The sequence below is a fragment of the Lissotriton vulgaris genome, chromosome 5 (genome assembly GCF_964263255.1).
Source record: "Lissotriton vulgaris chromosome 5, aLisVul1.2, whole genome shotgun sequence".
Taxonomy (NCBI): domain Eukaryota; kingdom Metazoa; phylum Chordata; class Amphibia; order Caudata; family Salamandridae; genus Lissotriton; species Lissotriton vulgaris.
In genome coordinates, this window is record NC_141693.1 from 1,715,425,125 (window position 1) to 1,715,448,359 (window position 23,235).

Sequence of the window (23,235 nt, forward strand, 5' to 3'; positions counted from 1 at the left end):
CCATCAAACTGTCTGCGACCTGTTTTGGCCTCCTCAGAATGTTGAGGAGAGTTCTCCCGCTTCTACCAATGGAGGCCAAGCAAGTTGCAGTCCAGGGTCTGATCCAGTCCCGGTTGGACTTTAGTAGTGTCCTTTATCTTGGTGCCCCGGAATTCACACTGCGAAAGCTCCAGGTAGTCCAGAACTGCGCAGCTCGCACCCTGCTGCATCTGCCTCGCAGACAATCAATCAAATCCGGACTTAGCAAGCTGCATTGGCTACCGGTTCGACAGAGAGTTGCCTTCAAGGCAATGTGCATCGCTCATCAGGCTTTCTGGCAGACGGGACCAGCAATTAGCCGCAATCTAATAGCTCACTATCACCCGACCAGAAATCTCCGCTCCTCCCAGGCCTTTCTAGCCTCAATACCCAAAGTAAAAAGAGCAAGAGCTGGTGGCAGGATGTTTGCACTAAACGCTGCCAAGTTGTGGAATTCTCTCCCTCTTCAACTTCGATCCAATCCCAATCTGCTGTCATTCTGGAAACAATTAAAAACCTTTCTGTTCACTACCCCCTGTTAATTCTTCTGGCTGATTCCTTTTAGGTGTTCTGTTACTACTAGCCTACACTAGCACTTGGACGCCCGTGGGCAGCAATCGCGCTCTATAAATTCACTTTTCATTTCATTTCATTCATTTCATTTCATTTCATTTCATTTCAGGCTGCTTCAGTCAACTCCTTATAATAAGCAGTCGGGTACTTTCTAGCGTCAGGCAACTGTGCTTTTAAGGCCAGTACCTCACTTCTTTTCCAAGGGGTATAGACCCATTGTTCTTGAAAACGGGCTTCTCCCGTGCCATTGTCACTGCATTAGTAATCGGGTCCACCACTTCAAGTATTTCCGGGTGAAAAACGGGGTGAACTTCACGCATAGGGTGAGCTCAAAAAGTATAGGGACCCGCCGCAGACGGCAGCTCGTTCCGGTAATCAATTAAAACATGCAAGTTCCCAAGAACCTCCCCCATAGTGGTATTTGCTCTGCAAGCTCTATCTTTGCTATCATAAATAATCTGGGGTGCTGTACCCCCAAAACCCTGTTCCCACAAACTTATCAATGTCGTCGACATGTGCCACAAAGCATGCTGTTGCATCAGAGGTCCATAATCCTTCATCATAGACCAAATGTCCTCCATTGTATAAATAGCATTCCTTACCCACTGGCATGCCTGATTAGCTACCATCTGTTTCTCTTCCATTCCAACATTGGAACGCGTAAGCAATTTTCGTACATGATCAAGCAACCCCCGCCCATCCAGTCCTCCAATACCTCAAGTCGGGGTCGACAATACAGTCTGAGCGGTAGCACTCGCAGAAGCCGCAGGCAGCGCAGGGGCCAACAGTGGGACAATCTCAGGGGGAGCGGACATACCTGCCGACAGTAGAGAAACCAGGGGCGTGGTCACAGAAGAAGTAACAGAAGTCAATGCTACTTCAACATCTCTCAACGAAGTAGGGGTAGGAAGAAGAGAAGTGGGTGAACCCAAAAGAGAAGATGTGACTGTCTGAGAAACGGAAGGGACAGGGAGGACCGCAGGGGAGGCAGAAACTGCTAGCGCGGGGTATATCGGTTGGGGCGCATAAGGGGGTGGGGTCGAGCATCCAAAACATCCTCCATATCATCCTGTTCCTCCGCTCTCACCAAATAACTCTTATCCGTCTGTAGTCTATGGAGCCTATCTGCGCGCTCAATCCCCTTCTCTGCTTCTTTTTTATTATATGCCCTCGCCTTCTGTGCCATCGACTGCGCCGCCTTCTTCTGAGCCACCTTTTCATTTCTCATCTGTCGTTGTCTAACTTCCTTCTGCCACATCCGCAGGGAATCAAACATGCTCTGGCGACTGCGCCTAGCAAACAATCTATCCTGTAAATAATCTATCTTGGCTTCATCAAATGAGCCGGTCAACGGCCATCGTAGGTCCACATTATCTTTAGTATATCGATGCCAAAAAGTACTAAATAAAACCGGAGTAAGTCCGTATTTCACATACATCTCAAAATTAGGGGAGCCTTCCACCGGGGCTGGTTGGCTCTCAGCCAGCCTCTTATTCGAAGTGCCGCAGCAACACCCAAAACACCGTAGCTTACTAAAACAAAGCATCCTTGCACACTTGATCAAACACCACCAACTCACCAATCAGACAAGGCCACAAAAACCCGCACGCACCCAGTCACAGAAAAACGAAGCAATAATCTCCACCACTCACAGCCGCCTATATCCACACACACACACACTTCCTATGCATTAAGTCCCTGCCAAACACGTGTTACCATAATGGGACAAGCCCCGTCGACCGAGTCCTGGGGAACCTGGACACTACCGCAGACCGAACAGCACACTAGCTGTTCCGAGGTTGGAAGACACATCCGCCACACTTGCGGCACTATAAACCGATGCACACTTTACCCCGGAGGACCTGAGACCCACTCCAACAAACCACGCACACTAGGGGTTTGGGTAGATCCCAGAGTCCATCCGTGGTGAGCCACACTCCAGTCACAGTACCACCCGGTCGGATGATCTATAACAAACGTCTGCCCGAAACCTCCTTCACCAAGTCTGTCAGAGCACCACTCGTACTCTGAGTTCCCCGGAGCACACTAGCCCCAGGAGCACACCAGCTCCTTCATCCACTAGGGACACACTAGCCCCTCGGAGCACACCAGCTCCTTCATCCACTAGGGACACACTAGCCCCTCGGAGCACACCAGCTCCTTCATTCACCAGTTGGACCACTCACCTCCTGTTCGCGGAACCGACATCTACCGTTCTCCACCGTCGGCTGCAGGGACCAACACGGTCAGCTCCAAAGCCCCGCCTTCCGGACCCCGGCGCAGGATCATCAACCGGGACCTCTCCCCGGGCAGCGCTGCGAGAACGAAGCCCGGCATCAAGTTGGGTACCCAGACCCACCGTGCCGACCAGACGGTCCCCGATCTTCAGCTACCCACTTACGGGTGAGAAAGATCCTTATCGCGGGGTTCCTGTTCGGGCGCCATCTGATAAGCGTGGCTCAAATCCACCTGAGCGACTTACCTCACTCATATATCATTGTCATATAATAAGACAGCCAGACAGTGGAGAAGAATCAGTAAAACATTTACTAGGCCATAAGACTCTCATGAGAGGGCCCCGTCCGACTTCACCCCAAGGAGTGTGCCGGGAGGACTGCCTCCGTTCATCACGACAATACATTATAACATGTTACAGTACAGTAGACACGCCCATAACGGAACACTACTGGGCTGAGACAGATGAACAATGAACTCATACAAGAGGCATCTGCACCTGCAAAGGCAACATGGTTATCTTCCCTCAAGGCCACAGAGCAGAGACTCTGCTCCTCCAGAGCATGAGAACATTACTGATTAGACTTTCGTTATTGGTTTCGGCCACAGATAGTAGAGGAAATGAGAAATGCTGCGTTCAGGGTTTTTTCCAGTTCCTACGGGAGGGGGTGAGTGCAGCTCAGACGCGGAGACATGCTCCCAAGATGGCGGCACACAGGCTAAGCTAAGAGAACTAACTAATGAAACACATATAAATGAATAATGAATTTGTGAATACACAAGCAAATATATCATCTGGTAGACACACCATGCTAACTCATAAGACTATGTTAATTAGGGTAAGGCATCGAAAATACGAAATCTATCAAGTGTATATTAACTTTAGATGATGCTGAACTGATTTTTCGCATTAGCACTTTTTTTAAAATCGCGATCAGAAAACGTAGGTCTATGATGGATGCCTGAGTATCTGTGATACAAATTGGGAATTGTTTTACTGTTTTATAAAAAAATGATGGCTCTGTCCTTTGCACTTTGCACTTTAGAATTATGATTTTTTTTTATATTCAAATGGATTGTTTGTAATGTATTAATGATTTGTGTTTTTATGGGTACTATTGTATCCGAATAAAGTTGAACTGAACTGAACTGATAGTGATGTCAAAAAAGTACAGTCTACTGAATGCTTGAGTTTTCACAGGTAATCATGACTGCTGTAGTGGACTTAATCAAAATACTAGAGTCTGAAAACACCCTTGTCTACCAAGTATTCAGCGTAATTGGTGTAGATGTGAAGCATCTCCTTGAGAGTAGGCTGGGCAACACTTTTAGTGACTTTGGCAATGCAATATGCTCCATGTTAGAATTCTTGCCACTTGGTAAGCAAAGAAATGTTGAAAAGCAATTCAGGAAATTTTATTTTACAGTCTATGGGAAATGGCTTACGCTGAGGCATAGAAATGTCCCTTCACCAACCATGGCATTTGAAGTTAATGAAGCCTCACTGAATTTTCTCCAGACTTTGAAAAGTACTGCTTGATTTTTGACCACTTCATTAACTGAAGGCATATGTGCCCAAATCAACGCATATGTTGCAGAAAATGTGTAGACAATCACAATCTTCAGGTGCACCAGTATTGGCATTTATAGCTATGTCATTGGCCAGAGTTTGCAATTTGTGTACTGGTTGTTTTTGGCGTTGCCCGTCTCAAGTGCCAATGTTGAGAGGGCCTTTTCACAGATAAATGTTTACATAGGAAGGAAAGAGCGAGCGAGCATGACCAAAGACTCCCTAAAGAATTACTGTATGGTGTACTAAAATACGTTTGATTTGTAAAAATGTATTTGGGACCTCATACACCCAGTACACCTATCTATACACATGCACTATCGGAAAACACTGTTTCTGTTGATTTTAATGGCGCAAAAATGTGTATCCGCTCATAACTATAGTTTTTTCAAGGTATTGAAATAAAAATACCAGAATTTACCAAAAATAGAAACTGAAAACAGGAAAGACTAAGCATAAGGAACTTGTTAGGGAGATAAATGATAAGACTATTTAGAACGGGAGCCTTGCGGGCTAGCAGTTCCATCCTTCGTAGCAGCTTTAACTGCCAGAATTTAATATCTATTTGAGTCATGGACCTTGTAACTGCTGCAATGGAGCACGTGGCTACTGCAGATTTGGCTGCTTCATCAGCCGAAGAATTACCAACACGATGATGGCCAAGAGTATGATTAACCTGTATGAGCGGCAGACATTTTTTAAGCTCCGCCTCCCGAACCCAAAGCATTTTATGCTTTATTGCGCAGCCCTTAGAGTCTCAATAAACATTTTGAGACCAAAAGAATAAGTTGACATTAAAAGACTGTACTCAGTAGTAAGAATTGCACACAATAAGAGAATGCACATCAGGACCTGCTAACTCGAGAGCTAGAACTGGAGCACACAGCTCTGACAATTGTGCTGTAGAGTCTCCAAACGCTTGCGTATTCACAATCGAAGACTTAAATTCACCATTTACAATTGAACCAGCAACAATAGCGCAAGATGCAGAATAAGCATGTTTGGACCCGATGGCCGGTTGTGCTGAGCCATAGGTATAATGAAACATTTGTACTTATCCAAAGGACGCAACAACAACGGGAGGAGGATGAACATGTTCATACAGTAGAAACTCCTGTATCTGAAGAGCAGGATCAAAGATAAACATGACATCAGCCAATGTCAAAGAAGTAGCACATTGTTCTAACGGGGATGTAAGCATTAGAGTTCAGTACACTTGCCTTAGTCACTGCTTCTAAAGCAGGGATAGGCGAAACCATAAAAATGCGTTTTCCCTGCGCCAGCGAGAGTTCCTTCTGAATCTTCATTTGGACCACAGCCAAAATCTTTTCAACATTCGAAAAGCGCATTTCTGCTGCTGTGTACATTTGTGATTTGTATGCAATAGGTACTGTGTCACCTTCGTTGAACGTTAAGTATGTGAAACCCACCGTCTCCGGTAAAATAAGCATGACCAGGATCATAGAATTATCAAGTGTCAACAAAAGGTTAGTCTCTAGCAACTCAAACTGCAAAGAACGTAGAACAGAGGTATGTTCCGGAAGCCAGCAGGCAGAAGTAAATGTAGATTGTATCAACGCATAGAACGATTTGATATGCTGGGAGTATTCTGGAATGTACGTCCTCCCGAAATTAAAAAATCCCAGCAAAGACTGAAGCATCTTCCGTGTAGACAGAGGTTGAAATTGTGCACATTTCTCCAGAAAGTGGGGGGCTAACCTCCTACATTAATTATTAAGCTCGTAGCCCAAAAAGAGCACCGCAAAACAAGAGAAGTGTGCCTTAGCAAAATTAAACTTGTAACCATAGTCAGCAAACAACAGAATAATACTGTTGACTCGGACTAGATGAGGTACCAGTTTGTCGTACGTCAGATAAATATCATCTACGTACGAAACGCATTCAGGTCGATGCTGTGTAACAAAGACACAACACATGCAGCGAAGGCCAAGGGGCCATCTCGTAACTTTTTTCTGATATCCGATGGCGGTAAATGCTGTCAAGTCACGGCTCTCAGGAGCTAAGTTGTAACTGTAAAATACACTGGATTTATCTAGTGTCATCTTATACTTTTTATGCACAATGCTGTTGTGAGACGGCGTCCCGGGGACCCCAACATGGAGGCCACCTTCCCCCACACGTACCTCCTTCGTTTCCACCGGGACTGCGACCCCGCAAACAAAACGCCATAGCAGAGACAGGGCTCGGAGCACCGGCCATAACCCACAAAACCCCGCCCTTCTTTCTCCCGCAGGGACCAACCCGAGCACCAGGTCCGGAGGAATCACATCTCGCTGACCCCGGAAGTCCCGCCCCAGTGGCAGCGCCAGAACAGGATAAAGCTGAGGATCGAGAACAGAACGCCGTCGGAGCATCGTGGCAGGACACTCGGACTGGAGGCGGAGAAGGAGAGCAGACGTGCGACGAAGACGTGTGGACTGAAGAGTGGTGGAGCCCACAGGAGGTGGCTGAAGAGCGGACGTAACTCACTGGAGAGTTACGGCGGACCGCGTGAGTGCCTTTAACCTTCCTTTCCCCTGCTCACTAGGAGTCCCTGTAAAGTCCCTGTAAATTCTCCCCTATCTCCGTAGTATCACGCCCCCTGCACTGTAGTATAACTGTATAGCACCCTCACAGCATACCCTAACCGTTCCCCTCACGCCCCTACTCGACATCCTTTCTATCAACCGACCTGTGTTCCTACCTCCCGATACCTCCCTTCCCTCACTGGCTCTTTTTCGCCCCCCCCTCACTACCCGGGTGACGGTGATCGGTATATAGTGCCTTGAGACCAGGATAGGACTAACGGTCCCTTGTTTTTCCTCTCTTACTGCCCTCCGTGGATCCTCCCAATCATCGGAGCCGTCGTTGGAGTGCCAAAGGACCTGAAGCAGAACCCAAGACCCGGAGCGGATTTCGTCCCCTGGAGCCTTCTTTGTTTCCCTTGTGACATTCCTTTCTGTCTCTCTACAATAAACGAACAGTATAGCCCACTATATTCGGCCTCCTCGCCTGCTTTTCCGGCCCGCTACACTCCCGCCGCCACATCTGGTGTCAGAAGTGGGATCCGCTGGAAGCATGGAGGCCGTAGTTAAAAAGATGGCGGAGTCCCAGGAACAGTTCGGTAAACTGATGGAGCAGTTCCTGAAGACCGCGGAAGACGACAGGGGACAGCTACACGACGTCCTGAAGGGTCAGGGGGTGGCCCACGAGCAAACCATGGAAAAGTTAGCAGATGCCCTGGGACACCAAAGGCCTGTGACCTCTCTCCCCTCCGTGGTCCTGCAAAAGTATGTCCCGGGAGAAGATCCGGACTACTTTTTCACTAACTTTGAAAGACTAGCCCAAGCAGCCAATTGGCCAGTGGACCGTTGGGGCCAATACTTGGGTCCCCTTCTCACCGGCGACCTACAAGCCGCCTATCAACAGGCCAACATACAGGGCAACACCCCGTATGCGGATATCAAACAGTGCATATTAGAACGTCTTGGCATTGACGATGATACCGATAGGGTGAATCTACGACAAGCCAAAGAGAGACCCCAAGAGAATCCAAGGGCCCTCTCATTCCGGATCCGGGATCTCGGAAACAGATGGCTTCGACCCGAGACCTCCACCAAGGACAACATCCTGGAGAAAATATATCCTGAACAATTCCTGAACTCCTTGTACCCGGCCACCCAGCGCTGGGTGAGGCAGCACTCTAGACTCACCCTGGAGACTGCCATCGAGATAGCATCTGCCTTTAGCCGTGCACAGGAACTCCAATGGGGTAAGGAGGAACATCCACACAGGCCCCCGAATGCTATGACCACTCGTCCTCCCCGGCCACTACCGGTCCGAAGACCAGAACCATCACCCCTTTTTCCCTCACCAGTCGTGTTCCGACCCCCTAATCCTGGACCCCAGTGTTATTCGTGTGGAGGGTTCGGACACATCGCCCGGATGTGCCCACAGAAGGAGGAGCCGATGGAGGTCGGCCGTGTAAGGAACTATTTGTGCACCCCTCCAGGGTCCACACCACCACCGTTCCACTGCCCTGTGTCTATTGACGGTCAACGACTTATGGCCCTTGCCGACACCGGTTGCCGTCAGAGTGTTCTAAGACCACAAGACCTTGCACACCCGGTCAGTAACCCTACGGGGGTAGTAGCCATCCAATGTGTCCATGGGGACACCAAACATTACCCCACTACTCAGGTGCGAGTCCAACATCACAAGGACCCCGGAACCTGCCTCACTGTAGGTCTCGTACCCGCTCTTCCAGAGCAAGCCATTCTAGGGAGCGATTATCCGGGACTGCCTGCGCTCCTCCAGGACACCTCTGACTCCCTAGCACAGTGGTGGAAGGACGCTCCTTATCAGGGACAGACCAATCCGGGTACGGTTCCTAAACCTCACAAACCTAAAAGCCAGAAGAGAAAAGAGAAGAAAGAGTACGTCAGCGCTTATCCCGCAATCGTTGAAGACCATCCTTGGCAGACCGACAGGGAGTTCAGGGCGGCACAACAGGAGGATCCCCTCCTACAGGAAGCATGGGGAAGAGCCCTCGATCACGAAGACCCCTTGCAAGTAGGTCCTTACTTCTATAAGAAAAACGGGTTGCTATACCGAAAAGGGGGAGCACAACAAAACGCACAGTTACTCATCCCCGGTCCCTTCCAGGACAAAGTCCTCTTCCTCGCTCACAGCCACCTTCTAGGGGGTCATTTCGGGGACGAGAAAACCAGTCAAGCAGTCTTGGAGAAGTTCTATTGGCCGGGGGTATATCAAAGGATAAAAACCTACTGCCGTGAATGCGTAGTATGTCAGAAAAACAGTCGTCATAGACCCCCCCGGGTACCATTACAACCTCTCCCTCTCATAGACATACCATTCAGCCGCATAGGGATGGACATAATAGGACCCCTCTTGCCCCCCCCGCAGTGGGTGTCGCTATGCGTTGGTCATAGTTGACTATGCCACCCGCTTTCCGGAGGCCATACCCCTACGCCAACCCACTACCCAGACAATAGCGAAAGCCCTGATCTCCCTATTTTCTCGGGTTGGGTTTCCCCGGGAAATCCTGACCGATCAGGGTACCCCTTTTGTTTCTGCTCTTATGAAACGAGTCTGTTCCGAACTTGGGATAAAACAAATCAGAACATCTGCATATCATCCGCAAACGGACGGATTGGTAGAGCGTTACAACGCCACGCTAAAACAGACTCTAAAGAAGCTCCTGGGCCTGGAAGCAAAAAGGTGGGAAGACATGCTGCCTTTGGCCTTATTCGCCATCCGCTGTAAGACACAGAGCAGCACAGGCTACTCCCCATATGAGTTGCTGTACGGGCGTCCCCCTCGTACCCTGTTAGACATGGCACAGGAGGCCTGGGAAGCCGAACCAGACCGCACACGTCCGCTTCCTGAATACCTGGAAAACCTGAAAACCCACCTATCCATGATCCGGGACATAGTCAGACAGAACCTAGGGAGCGCTCAGGACAACCAAAAGAAGCAATATGACAAGGGCACTCGGTCCCGGGTCTTTGCCGTTAACAATTTGGTCCTCCTCATGATGCCCTCGTCCGACCAGAAACTCCTGGGACAGTGGCAAGGGCCCTACACCGTCCTCCAGCAGGTGACCCCGGTTACCTATGAGGTTGAACTAGACCCCACACGGGGTACCTCCCAGATTTTCCACGTGAATCTGCTTAAAAAATGGGAAGGACCCCGTCCGGTGCTGTCCGGAACCAGCAAACCCCTCCCTTTCTCTTTCGACCCCTGTCTTGACCCTGAACTGAACCCCGTACAAGCACAGGAACTGTGACAACCCCTAGAGTCTCTGAAAGGAGTCTTCTCCTCTTCTCCGGGTCGAACCAACATCACTGAGCATGCAATAGAAACAGAACCAGGGAAAGTTGTCCGCTTGAGACCCTACAGAGTTCCAGAGGCCCGCCGGGCTGTTATACATCAGGAGATAGAAGAAATGCAAAGGATGGGAATTATAGAGCCCTCAGTTAGTGACTGGAATTCCCCTATCGTCCTTGTGCCAAAACCAGACGGGTCGGTCCGCTTCTGCATTGACTTTCGGGAGGTCAATAAGGTGTCTAACTTTGACACCTATCCCTTACCCCGGGTGGACGAGATGATTGAGAGGATAGGAAAGGCAAAGTATATTTCCACCCTCGATCTCTGCAAAGGGTATTGGCAGATACCTCTCAGGGAACAAGACAAAAAGAAGACTGCCTTTTCCACCCCTGAGGGGTTATACCAATTTTTAGTCATGCCCTTTGGTCTTCATGGCGCCCCAGCCACATTTCAGCGTGCTATGAACCACGTTCTGCGGCCCCATTCACAGTATGCCGGCGCCTATTTAGACGACATCATCATCTTTAGTGACAGCTGGCCCCAACATTTGAGGCATCTGTTCAGCGTTGTCTCCTCCCTAGGCTCCTTTGGATTTTCCATTAACCCAGCCAAAACCACCTTGGCGGCGAAGACAGTCAAATACCTGGGGTATCTTCTGGGGGATGGCCTGATAAGACCCCAAGAAAGTAAAACAGTGGCTATCCGGTCTCTTCCCTTTCCACAAACAAAAAAAGACCTTCGAGCCTTTTTAGGGCTTCTCGGGTATTATCGGCGGTTTGTGCCCAATTTCTCCCAGAGAGCAGCCGCCCTGACGGATCTACTGAAGAAAACAAACCGATCCGATGAGATGCTACGAAACCCCTCCCCCGAAGCATGGCATGCCTTCACGGACTTAAAAGACGCCTTGACCTCAAGTCCTGTCTTGGTACCCCCTGACTATTCACTGCCCTTTATTCTGCAATCAGATGCTTCCGATCATGGGTTGGGGGCCGTGCTGTCCCAGAAAGATGCCCTAGGTAACGAAAGACCCATACTCCATGTGAGCCGCAAGCTGTTTCCCAGAGAAAAACATTACGCTGTGGTGGAAAAGGAAGCCCTGGCAATAAAGTGGGCAGTGGACAATCTGCGATACTACCTAGAGGGCAGAGACTTTGTCCTCTACACCGATCACGCCCCCTTGGAGTGGATGGCCCGGAACAAAGGTCAGAACGACCGGGTCCTCCGCTGGTTTCTGTCCCTACAGCCATTCCATTTCAAAACAAAACACCGGAAAGGGTCGGACCAGGGTAATGCCGATTTCCTCTGGCGGTACCCTCATTCTCCATCCAGTACAAGAAGGACAGCTAGGGGAAGGGGATGTGAGACGGCGTCCAGGGGACCCCAACATGGAGGCCACCTTCCCCCACACGTACCTCCTTCGTTTCCACCGGGACTGTGACCCCGCAAACAAAACACCATAGCAGAGACAGGACTCAGAGCACCGGCCATAACCCACGAAACCCCGCCCTTCTTTCTCCCGCAGGGACCAACCCGAGCACCAGGTCCGGAGGAATCACATCTCGCTGACCCCGGAAGTCCCGCCCCAGTGGCAGCGCCAGAACAGGATAAAGCTGAGGATCGAGAACAGAACGCCGTCGGAGCATCGTGGCAGGACACTCGGACTGGAGGCGGAGAAGGAGAGCAGACGTGCGACGAAGACGTGTGGACTGAAGAGTGGTGGAGCCCACAGGAGGTGGCTGAAGAGCGGCCGTAACTCACTGGAGAGTTACGGCGGACCGCGTGAGTGCCTTTAACTTTCCTTTCCCCTGCTCACTAGGAGTCCCTGTAAAGTCCCTGTAAATTCTCCCCTATCTCCGTAGTATCACGCCCCCTGCACTGTAGTATAACTGTATAGCACCCTCACAGCATACCCCAACCGTTCCCCTCACGCCCGACTCGACACCCTTTCTATCAACCGACCTGTGTTCCTACCTCCCAATACCTCCCTTCCCTCACTGGCTCTTTTTCGCCCCCCCCCCCCTCTCACTACCCGGGTGACGGTGATCGGTATATAGTGCCTTGAGACCAGGATAGGACTAACGGTCCCTTGTTTTTCCTCTCTTACTGCCCTCCGTGGATCCTCCCCGTCATCGGAGCCGTCGTTGGAGTGCCAGAGGACCTGAAGCAGAACCCAAGACCCGGAGCGGATTTCGTCCCCTGGAGCCTTCTTTGTTTCCCTTGTGACATTCCTTTCTGTCTCTCTACAATAAACGAACAGTATAGCCCACTATATTCGGCCTCCTCGCCTGCTTTTCCGGCCCGCTACACTCCCGCCACCACAGCTGTGCACTAGCGCACTGTGAGTGTTCTGTACTGCAAATGTACGACAATGACTATTCAAATTTCGATAATCTAATACAATGCGATATGAACCGTCCTATTTCAATACCGGAAAAAGAGGATTATTGGTGAAACAGAGGATTTAATCACACCTCGATATTCCAATTGAGTCAGAATGACACAAACATGAGCTTCAGCCTCCCACCTGATTGGATATTGTGATGGTGGCTGCGGCATAGACCGTAATGGGATCTTGTGTGCTCGTGAATCTCTATCCCAGCCCACATGATTACGGTACGCTGCCGGGGCAAGGGGCAACGCCCACTCCGATGCGTGTGCCTGTTTAGCCTCCTCAGGGTCATATGATGAAAACTTGAAAGTATCACGTCTTCCCCCCTAGAAGCGGCCAAAACAAATGGTGGAGGCCAATATGCCTCTGTCAAAAAAATCGGTACAAAAGGAGATGGTGATGGACGGAGCATCTGAATCAATCAAACACTCACACCCAGTCAAAAGATCTGGGTTTAATCCATCACCGTTCTTTAGCCCACTCTGCCACCCCAGTTCAGACATGGCTATATGCAAATCAGTCTGACCCTGTGCCTCATGGGAACAGTCCAGCCCGAACTGCCAAGCCATTTCTTCCCTGGACCGGAAACAAGCTTCCGAGGACCGGTTTCTGGCATTCCAGCTGTCTTCAGCCCGGCTTGCTTAAGTAAAGGTGACACTTTCCCAGAAAACCGCTGTAATTGTACGCTGTATATCACGCTCAATTTGGAGGACTACTTTATAGAGTCTATCCGGGGGAGCAACCCGAATATCTGCGATTTCTACTGTAATAAATGGATGTACGTTGTTACAACGCATGCTTTTACCACCATGCCTTTACAACGCAGGTTTTTCAAAGCAAGTCATTACAACGACTTGTGTTGGGGGGTGCTGGATAGTGAATAGTTTAATTTACTATTCCAACTCCAGTCCCCATGGATAGCAGGGAATGTGTTGGATAGTAAATTAAACTATTACCTATCCTAGAGCGCCCCCCAGCGCAAGTCGTTGTAATGACTTGCGTTGAAAAACCTGCGTTGTAAAGGTACTGCATGGTAAAAGTTGCGTTGTAAGAGATGTTTCCCGTAATAAATGTATCAGTTGCTCTCACCTCTAGACAGGGACGCAGTGCCTTCTTCACTATGGTAACCTCCACTGCGCTGTCGAGCAGAGTCACAGCCCATCGCCAGCCTAGGAGTAGCGCCCTCACCTTCTGAGGCATATTTCACTGCTAAAGCAGCAACTTTCGTTTGGTACGGGGGTCAAAAACGAGGCAGTCCCTCTTGTTTGGCCTTTATGTCAAACTGGCGAGGTTAATCCAGTCCCTGTTGAGTGGTCGCACCTTTGCCGCACTCCTGACGCTCCCCACCACCGACTCAAGAACCCAATGTGTCCTGTAAAGAACGAGGAGAGCGCTGATCAGGTACTTGAAATCTATCAGGAGACTTAGGGCCCCATTAGGATGGCAGGCGGATCGCCCCCGGCTAGCTGGTGGTAGTCACCGCCGGCTAGCCACCTGCCTTGGGGGAATCTCAATGTAACGAAATCGCTGATTTCTTTATCTCTAAAGTTGATAGATTTATAATTCGCTCTCCTCGGCTCCCTCCAGGAGACCTCACGACTTTCCCATCCTGGGCTCACATGGCTCTCTATCCCATGTGGCACAAATTTCAGAGTGGACCCTGTTTCATCAGAGCTCGCTTCGCGACTGCATGGCCAAGGTAAACTCAGGCTCTCCCCTGGACCCAATTCCTATTGATATTCTTCGACAACTTTCTCCTGATCTACTCCTGGTCATTCAAGAGCTTTTGAATTCCTCACTACGAGAATCTATTGTCCCGGATTAATGGAAAAGAGCCATGGTGGTTCCACTCTTAAAAAAACCTGGTGCGGATCCCAAAACGTTCTCTAACTACCGCCCCATCTCCCTGCTGCCTATGTTCTCAAAGATTTTGGAGAGGCACATTAATACACACCTTACCTCCCATGTCGAGACTACAGGCTTCTTACACCCGTCTCAATCTGGGTTCCGCACCCATTTCTCCACAGAAACCACCCTCTTGGGGGTTACTGAGAACTTGCGTACTCGCCTCGATCAGGGCGAAACCTCGGCGCTTATTCTTTTAGACTTAAGTGCCGCATTTGATACGGTTTCGCACCCTGTCCTTCTGAAAGCACTGAAGGTGGCCGGGTGACTGGTCCTGCATTGACCTGGCTTTCATCCTTTCTGAGCGGTCGTTCATTCCAGGTCTTCTCTTCCAATTCATCCTCCTCTGTCCGTTCGTCTGCGCATGGGGTGCTCCAGGGGTCCTCACTGAGCCCTATGCTCTTTAACATCTATGTGAGGCCCCTGGCAAGCATTTTGGAAGACGCTGGTCTTTCCCTTTACTCATACGCAGACGACACTTAAATCATCTTCTCCCTCTCCCCAGCTAAGTCGTGTGCCCTGTCCGCTCTCAAACTGGGGCTTAGCCGAGTGGCAGAGTGAATGCAGACTAATCTCCTGAAACTGAATGGAGATAAGATGAAGGTGGTCATTCTGGGCAAACACAAACATCTCTGGGGTCCACAACATTAGCCGCCAGAAATGGGCCCACTACCCCTGCCTGTTGCAATATGGCTATACCCATAATCATTAGAAGAGAATTACAACTATAATTCAATATAGAAGGATACTCCGTCACAAATGTCTCCAGAAATAGAAGTGAGGGAAGCACAAGCACTACTCAAGAGTCTTGCAGATAAGTACTAGACCAAACATTGGCGGCGCATTGGGTGCCATGTTGAGGGAATTCTGCACATACATAGAACTATGCACAGGAAAACAGGACCTAGGTGTGTAGGGGCTAAGCTTTCCTACCGCCTCAGGGCCCAAAATCCTCAGTACCCAAAATCCAGAAACTGACTAGCTATAGTATCTCATTCGTTCTCCTACATAATCACAAAGCTAAAAACGATTAGACAACCCAGAACACAACACTCCTGACTCTCTCAGGAATTGCGGTAGCAAGACGAACCCTTTCGCTCACTCACTCATACTTGTCCACAATAAGAATTGACAGAGTTTCTGTTATAGTTCAAAATATTTATTTTAACTATAGTGCTCTATAATGCAGTATATGAGCCACTACCAGCAGCAAAACGCATAAACCTAAAACTGTTAGCATTGTAGCAAGTCTTTAGACTATGAAGGGGGATGTCATTGTATACACACAGTGGATAAAGGGCTATAAGGCCTAACCACCCTCCCCTTAGAAAGAAGATGTTTTATCGTATAAAGAAAGATCTCTGAGCTTTGTCAGCAGACCCCATAGCTTAGTGCCTAGATCGTAGGTTTACATCATCGGAACTGCAGATCTCTTCTTCCTGGAAAAGTCCCTCTCCAAGTGCACGTTAAGCCAACATGCATCCCCATAATATCAAAGCAGGAGTCTCCAGCAGCCGCAGAACAGACCAGAACAGAATAACAAGCGGCATTGTTTATTGGCCTTGCACTCTGTGTTCAGACTAAACTACAGGAACAGGCAGAGAACGCAAAAAGCAGACGGTTCTCATGTGAAAAGCACAAAGAGAGTCTTGCAAAATAAAGTCATGTAGTATTGTGTGCAAAAGCAACATCATGGCAGCAGAGCTCATGCTAACTTAGCAATGTCGACAATGACCCTAACGCCATATGACCGGTAGTACAGGTGTTGATAATATCTTGGCTTGATTACGGCAATGCACTGTGTTTGGGCCTGCCTGATTACCTGATCACTAATTTGCAGCGGGTCCAAAATGCAGCAGCTTGCACGCTTCTCGGCTGGCCACTTAGAACTCATTTCACTGGAGTGCCAGGACATTCCTTAGAGTAACAGAGCGCTTTAGAAACGTCCTTTAAATGACATTACATTACAAGGAGGTTAGAGAGATGACAGGTTCGGGTGGAGAACCCTCCCTTCCTGCTGTGACAGTAGATCCTCCGGAAGGGGCAGCCTGATCAGAGGATTGATTCTCATTTTCAGAAACTCGGGATGCCAAACTCAGTGCCCAGTCTGGAGCCACAAGAATGGCTCGGGCCCGATCGCTCCTGATCTTCTTGAAAACTCTGGGCACGAGTGGTATGGGCGGGAAGGCGTACAGGATGCCTGACCTCCACTCTCGACGAAAAGCGTCACTGAGCGATAGCCGCCTTGGAAACTCCAATGCACAATACTGCTGACATTGCGCATTCTCTTCGAAGGTGAACAGATCCAACCAAGGCTCTCCCCGCAGCTCAAAAAGGCCTTGCGCCATGTTCGGCTGGCAATGCCATTCATGATCCCCTAAACATCGCCTGCTGAGTTTGTCTGCCCTGCGTTCAGAGAACCTACGAGGTGTTGAATCACCATGGTTATACTATGCTGTTCCAGCCATGTCCAGAGACGCATGGCCTCTTGACAAAGAGCCCACAACCCACCCCTACTCTGCTTGTTGCAGTACCACGTGGCAGTGGATTGTCGTGAATACCTGCACTAACTTCTCCTTGACAAAGGGAAGAAATGCAATGCTAGCCAGATCAACCGGAGCTCCAACACGTTGATGTGGAGCCCTGATTCCACCAGAGACCAGAGTCCTCTGATCTCCACCACTCCCAAATGGCCACCCCATCTTAGGAGGGAAGCGCCAGTCAAATCAAATCAAAATTACTTTATTCGGTTTCCGTTTTAAGAAAAACCATAAAAGTTCATATTTAAAAACCACATACATTGATATTAATATTATACAAATTTAAAAGACAAGCATACCATCATAAAATATCTTAATATACCAGGATAATATTAAAACCATTTATATGGTAATATTAAAACCATTCATATGGTCATTTGGGTACAAATCAGGAACGTTGTATAGCCAAATGTATGTACAACAGAATTCCAAATATAAGTTGGCCCTATGTGTAATACAGAACTTCAAAAATGTAACAATGCTTGTCGCCAGGCATTCTGTCTCCATGAGCTGTAGCACGATAAGGGCAGGACGACATTGGCGTAAGCCTAACATTTTTAAAATTGGAATTATCAGTGCTTTCTCGGTTCTTTATAAAATTTACAGAAAAGGACCACATGGATTTACGATTGAGTTGATACTTCATCGCAGGGGCAAGGGATTAAGAACTTCGACCAATCATTGATACTAGGAAAGGTTACCAAGCGGTGAAAAATACTCATCCTAAAACGAGTCAGCAGAAACCTTTCGTAGCCACTCAAAATACAATTTAAATAAGGCTGTATGGCCATGGTAGATTGAATCAGCAATGAAGGTTGAACTGAGCTTTTTTTAACCTCAGTAGCCAGACGCAGTTCTTCCAGATGAGTCAAACATAACTTTTTCAGCCGATTTCTTGATATCTCCGCGTTAAGTGGGGGGTCGTGTAATATCTTTCCAGACCCAAGTCATACAGAAACCTTTTAACATATGAAAGCCAACCAATCCTATATGAGTTTTCAAGTGAGAGACAGTCATTTAGTAGAGGTTGATTAAAAGCTGTCTTTGTAGAGGACCAAAGGCGATGCCACAGTAGAATCGGTTTTATTTTTACGATATCGGTAATAAATGGCAAACCTAGTTCTAGGTAGCAGCTATAGGTCGAGGTGCCTCGCAGAACAGCGAGGAGAAACCTCAAGAAACTGTTCTCCACTTTTTGGAGGGCTTCCACCTGACCATAACCCCACACCCCTGCTCCATAAAAGCTGTACTAATGCATATTGCCTGGTAAATTTGAATCATCTCCGCCGGAGGTCTTTTGCCAAGCCTCTGCGCGAAACTTACTAATGCAGAAGTGGACCTTATAAATAGCAGTTTCTAGCCTCAATTGCCTTCCTCCATGTGCAGTTATCATCTATTAAAATTCCTAAATAGGGATAGGTGTTAGTGTTATCCATCTTGGTATTGTTGATGAAGATATCTCTCCTTTTCTTATGCCTTGGCCCTGAGTTCATTATGAAAGTTTTTTTAATGTTGATTTTTAGATCTAGATTGGACCTATAGACATTATACCTGTTGAGTGAACGTTGGCGTTCCAGGGGGGTACGTGCAATGATTACAGCATCAACCGGCTTAGAGTAGAGCGGGTATCGGGCATTTATAAAGTAGGGGTAGGTCCTGGCACCCTTCAAACATGGCTTATTCTAGGCCATTAGTATAGAGTGTAAAAAGGAAGAGCACCAGGATGCAGCCCTGCCTAACACCCCTCTCAACCCTAAACGGCGCCGTCAATTCCCCACCCACTCCAAACCTCACCCTAGCCGTGGCATTTGAATACAATTCGCGCAGGAAATTAACCAAAGAAAGCTCAACTCCCATCTCTATTAAAATGTCCCACAATTTCAAATGGCTTACGCAGTCGAAGGCTGAAGTTAAATCTACGTAAGCCATATACAAATTCTCACCCTTTACGTTGACGTATTTACCCATTAAAAGTGTCAAACTGAGGACTTGCTCGGTGGTACCCATACCCTCCCTGAACCCTTATTGGAGGTCTGACAATATTTTGTTATTGATAATCAAGAGGAGAATGGATCACTTGTCCTGCACAACCTTAGGTATGCAAGAAACAATGGAGGAGGGGGTGTCCCGATGTAAAAGACCCTCATGCACGTGATATGGGAGTTGGTATCTAAAGCGGTATATCTTGATTCTCCGCTTTTGGATCACGTGTGTGCATAATCATTAGGTCGATTTTGTTTATGCAGCCTCCACCCGGAGGTTCTTACCCAAGGCAGTAGTGAGCCAGTGATAAGGGTTTTAAAAAGACCTGAAAATTCAGAAAAGGAGTTTATTGGTCTGATTTTCGGGTCTGGTAACTCTTACATTAGTGCATCTGTGAACTTGTTTAAGAGTATAAGGTGCACTCAGAGTATAATGATCATAAAAGTGGGGGAAAGTTAAAAGATGGTCGACATGTTTCTGCCTTGGTTGCCTAGATTAGGACTTCTAGGCATTCATCAGGACCGTTAAGTGAATAACGTGAGGAAAAATAAACAAATATAGTGCTCATAAGAAAGTGAGAAGAAATAGGGACGTTGACCTGTTTCTCTGTTAAATGGAGGTCTCAATGTGCCTAGCGCGTTTGATTTTCGCGCTCCAATCGGGCGGTAGAGCTTCAGGGGGACTGTTGCGTCCGCGCCTGGCGTCTGTTGTGTGCGCTGCTCAAGCCGATCCAGAAAAAAATAAAAAATAAAATATAGAATATTTTGTTATCGTCAGCCCATTGTTGTAGGCGCTCAAGAATAATATGCCCCACAACTTTGCCCAAAGAATCTAATAGTGATATGAGACAAGAGCAAGATGGGCTTTGACGGTCTCCTTTTTTAAATACCGGGACCAGGATTGAGTCTGACCACGATTCTACCAGCCCCACTGTGCAAGTGGCTTCCAATACCCTGACCATTATTGGCGTCCAGAGATTCATACTATGTTTAAAGAGGTCTACCGGGACCCCATCAGGGCCTGGCACCTTTCCCCCTTTACTTGCCTTTAGGGCAAGTTCCACTTTTAACTGGGTAAAGTCAAGTATGATAGGGAAGATTGAGGGCTTTTGGTGGGGGCTCAACACCTCCACATCATTGAGATCAGTCGCTTCCTTGGCAGTTAATCCGAATACCTGTGAAAAATGATCCACCCATAATGATTCATCTATGGCTATTACAATTTTATCGTTATCACTGGGTTCGGACAAGAATGTAGATTTGATTGTCTTCCAAAAGGCGGTACTATCTTTCATCAAGCAGCTCTTATGGAGTTCAGTCCATAGTTCCTGCTTCAATTCAGCTTTTCTTGCTTTAACTGCACGTTGTATGTCTTTCTTAGGAGGGTAATTTCTCGTTTGTCCCTTTCTGTTTTATGGAGAGCAGATTTTAAGTTAGAATATGCTTTGGTGCAAGCATTGTTAAACTAACCCTTAATTCTCCTCTTGTTCCCTTTAGGATAAATACGCAGGGCTTCCTTTACTACGTTAGTTATGACCGCAAAACTATCTAAAATCTCTTGATGAGTAGAGGAAGTGTCTAAGCATTTTTCTATAGCCTTGATAGAATTCTTCACAACCTCTGTAGTGATCTTAAGTGGATCTGCTCGGTCCCACTTGAGCGAATACCTGTTTAATCTATCCATCGTCAGATTTCTCTGGCCATATGTTCTCCCACTTGTTAATCTTTTCTCAACTAGTGGGGAGAGACAGGGTAATGCTGTTGGGAAAATGGTCGCTGGTAGCATTGTCGTGCGTTTTAAAATTCAAGATGCGGAACGCTGCATTACGTGACAAAAACATAAAATCTATGGAGGACGCGCCAGTCACTACTGTAAGATCTGGTTCGGGAAGGGAGAGGGGCCTTCCTCTAACCCAATTGCAGTTCATAAACCACCACTGCAGGTCCTTTGCAGTTCCTCCCCAGATCTGGACCACATCGGAGAGATTCCCCATATGCTGTACATACCAGAACTTCAGGTCCCACTGCAGAGCCCGCACACGCCATCTGGCATGATTTACCAACAGGATGAAGGATGCTAGGAGGCCCAGCAGCCTCGGAGTCAATCTCACTGAAATCCACGATGAAGGCTTAAACATATATCATAACCTGAATATTCCGGACTTGCTGCTCGGGACGATAAGCCCAAAACTGCACTGCGTACCGAATAGCTCCAATGAAAGGGAGGATCTACGAAGGAGTTAGGTGTGTCTTTGGCATGTTTATAGTTAACCCCAGCAAATTCAGGAGGTCCACTGGGGACTGGATGTTCTCAGCCAGCCGTGGCACTACAAGGCCACTGTTGATGAAACTGCCCTGCCATAGTCAGTCATATCCAGACCACAACTAATGGTGAACTTTTGTGCATCCCTCACATTTTTTTGCTACTTGGGAGGCCCCGGCCTCCTCCTTGACCTGTGGCAGAACTTGCGCAACCGTTTCCCATAAGGTATGCAAGAAACAGCACAAAAGGTATGTGGTGTTCATCTACCGCAATGCCAGGCTGGCAGAAGAAAACATCTTCTTCTCAAATGCATCCAGCCTCTTCGATTCCCTGTACAGGAGTGTGGATGGGAACGCGCCTTGGTATGTTGAAGCTTGGACTACCAAGCTCTCAGGGGTAGGATGTTGGCTGAAGAAACTTGGATCACCCGAGGCATGGTGATAGCGGCATGCTATTGTCCTGTTCACAGGAGCCCCTGTGCTAGGCTTGGACCAATTGCCTCGAAGGACATCCGTCGGTGCTTTATTGAAGGGCAAAAAGGGTTTGGATGAGAAAGCCCCAGGCTGAAACACTTTGGTCAAGAAGTTAGTCTTGGCCCGCATCTAGGGCAGCTCAGGACGAAGGACCTCCGCTGCCCTCTTCACCACCATAGCATAAGATGCTCCCTCCTCTGTAGCCGCAGTAGGTTGAGAGAGCAAACCAGCATCTGGAGAGGTGTCCAGTCCACTGGCTTCCGCAAGCTCCTCATACAAGTCCAATTCCTCACCAGAAGCATCTAACTGGTGCTCTATAGGGTTCAGTGATCCATTCCACTCTTATTCTATGCCTTTAACCTCCTCAAAACATTCAAGCAATGACCTAGAGCCCTTGGGGTCCGTCTGCGCCGGAACCATTAGGAATCAAACTGGGGCTGGTGCCACTGATGGGATTCAAGAGCACTGACTTAGGAACTGGCACCGGGGAAGAATCCATTGGCACTACCAGCGCCGATCTGAATCCAAGATTGGATCCATGAGACTCCACCGGAGTTGAGAATGGAGCCATCATCGCGGAACCTGATGGGGCCTCTTCTGACACCATGGGGCCCAGAGGCGAACTGGAGGGGACGGCCCGCTCAAATACTTGCCGCATGGCCTCATAAATCTCTTGTTTTCAAGCGGGGTTGCTCCCAGAAATGGGGGGAGATGTGGAGTTGGACCTGGCAATAACTCAGCAGAACCGTGGCTGGAACGTCGATGGTCCTCACTCGTCTCGTCAATCCTCAATGGAAGAGATGAAGTCGAAGTCCGTCTAGACTTCTTCTTCTTCTAGTGCTTCTTGCCGGAGTGTCCCAAGGACCTATAATGGGATGAAGAAGACTTGGGGCTCCTGGAGCAGTCCTGTGAACTTCTCTTCCTTGACCTCCTAGGAGGCCTGTTAGATGGCGTTGACTGCCAGACAACAAGCAGTTTTAGAGCAGCTAGAATTATCAGAAAAACGTTGATGGATGCCTGCGTTATGCTTTTCCTGACTTTGAAGGAGGGTTGGAGTGCTTCACTTGGGCTGGATCGTAATAATAAATAGTAGGATACGGTACTTTGAGGTTCCATGACAATTATAAGTGGTGTTTTTGACTCGTTCGAATGTGGACGAGTTTGGTATCTATGAACCGCAAATGACGAGTTTAGTGGGTGTACGCGTTTACGCTATGCTGACCTGAACCGTTCATCTGTTTCGTGGGTTTCTTCATCTGAACCCATGGGTTCCATTTTAGATACGGCATCCATTTTGTCTCTTGCCCTCAAGTAGCCAGCGAACGGACACTGTCCGCTTCGTGACCCTGGGATTCCCAAGCTCTTGCGGAAGACACGTGTTTCTTTGAGGGTGTCTTTATGACGAGGGGGATGACACTGCAAAGGCAGATGGCCCTG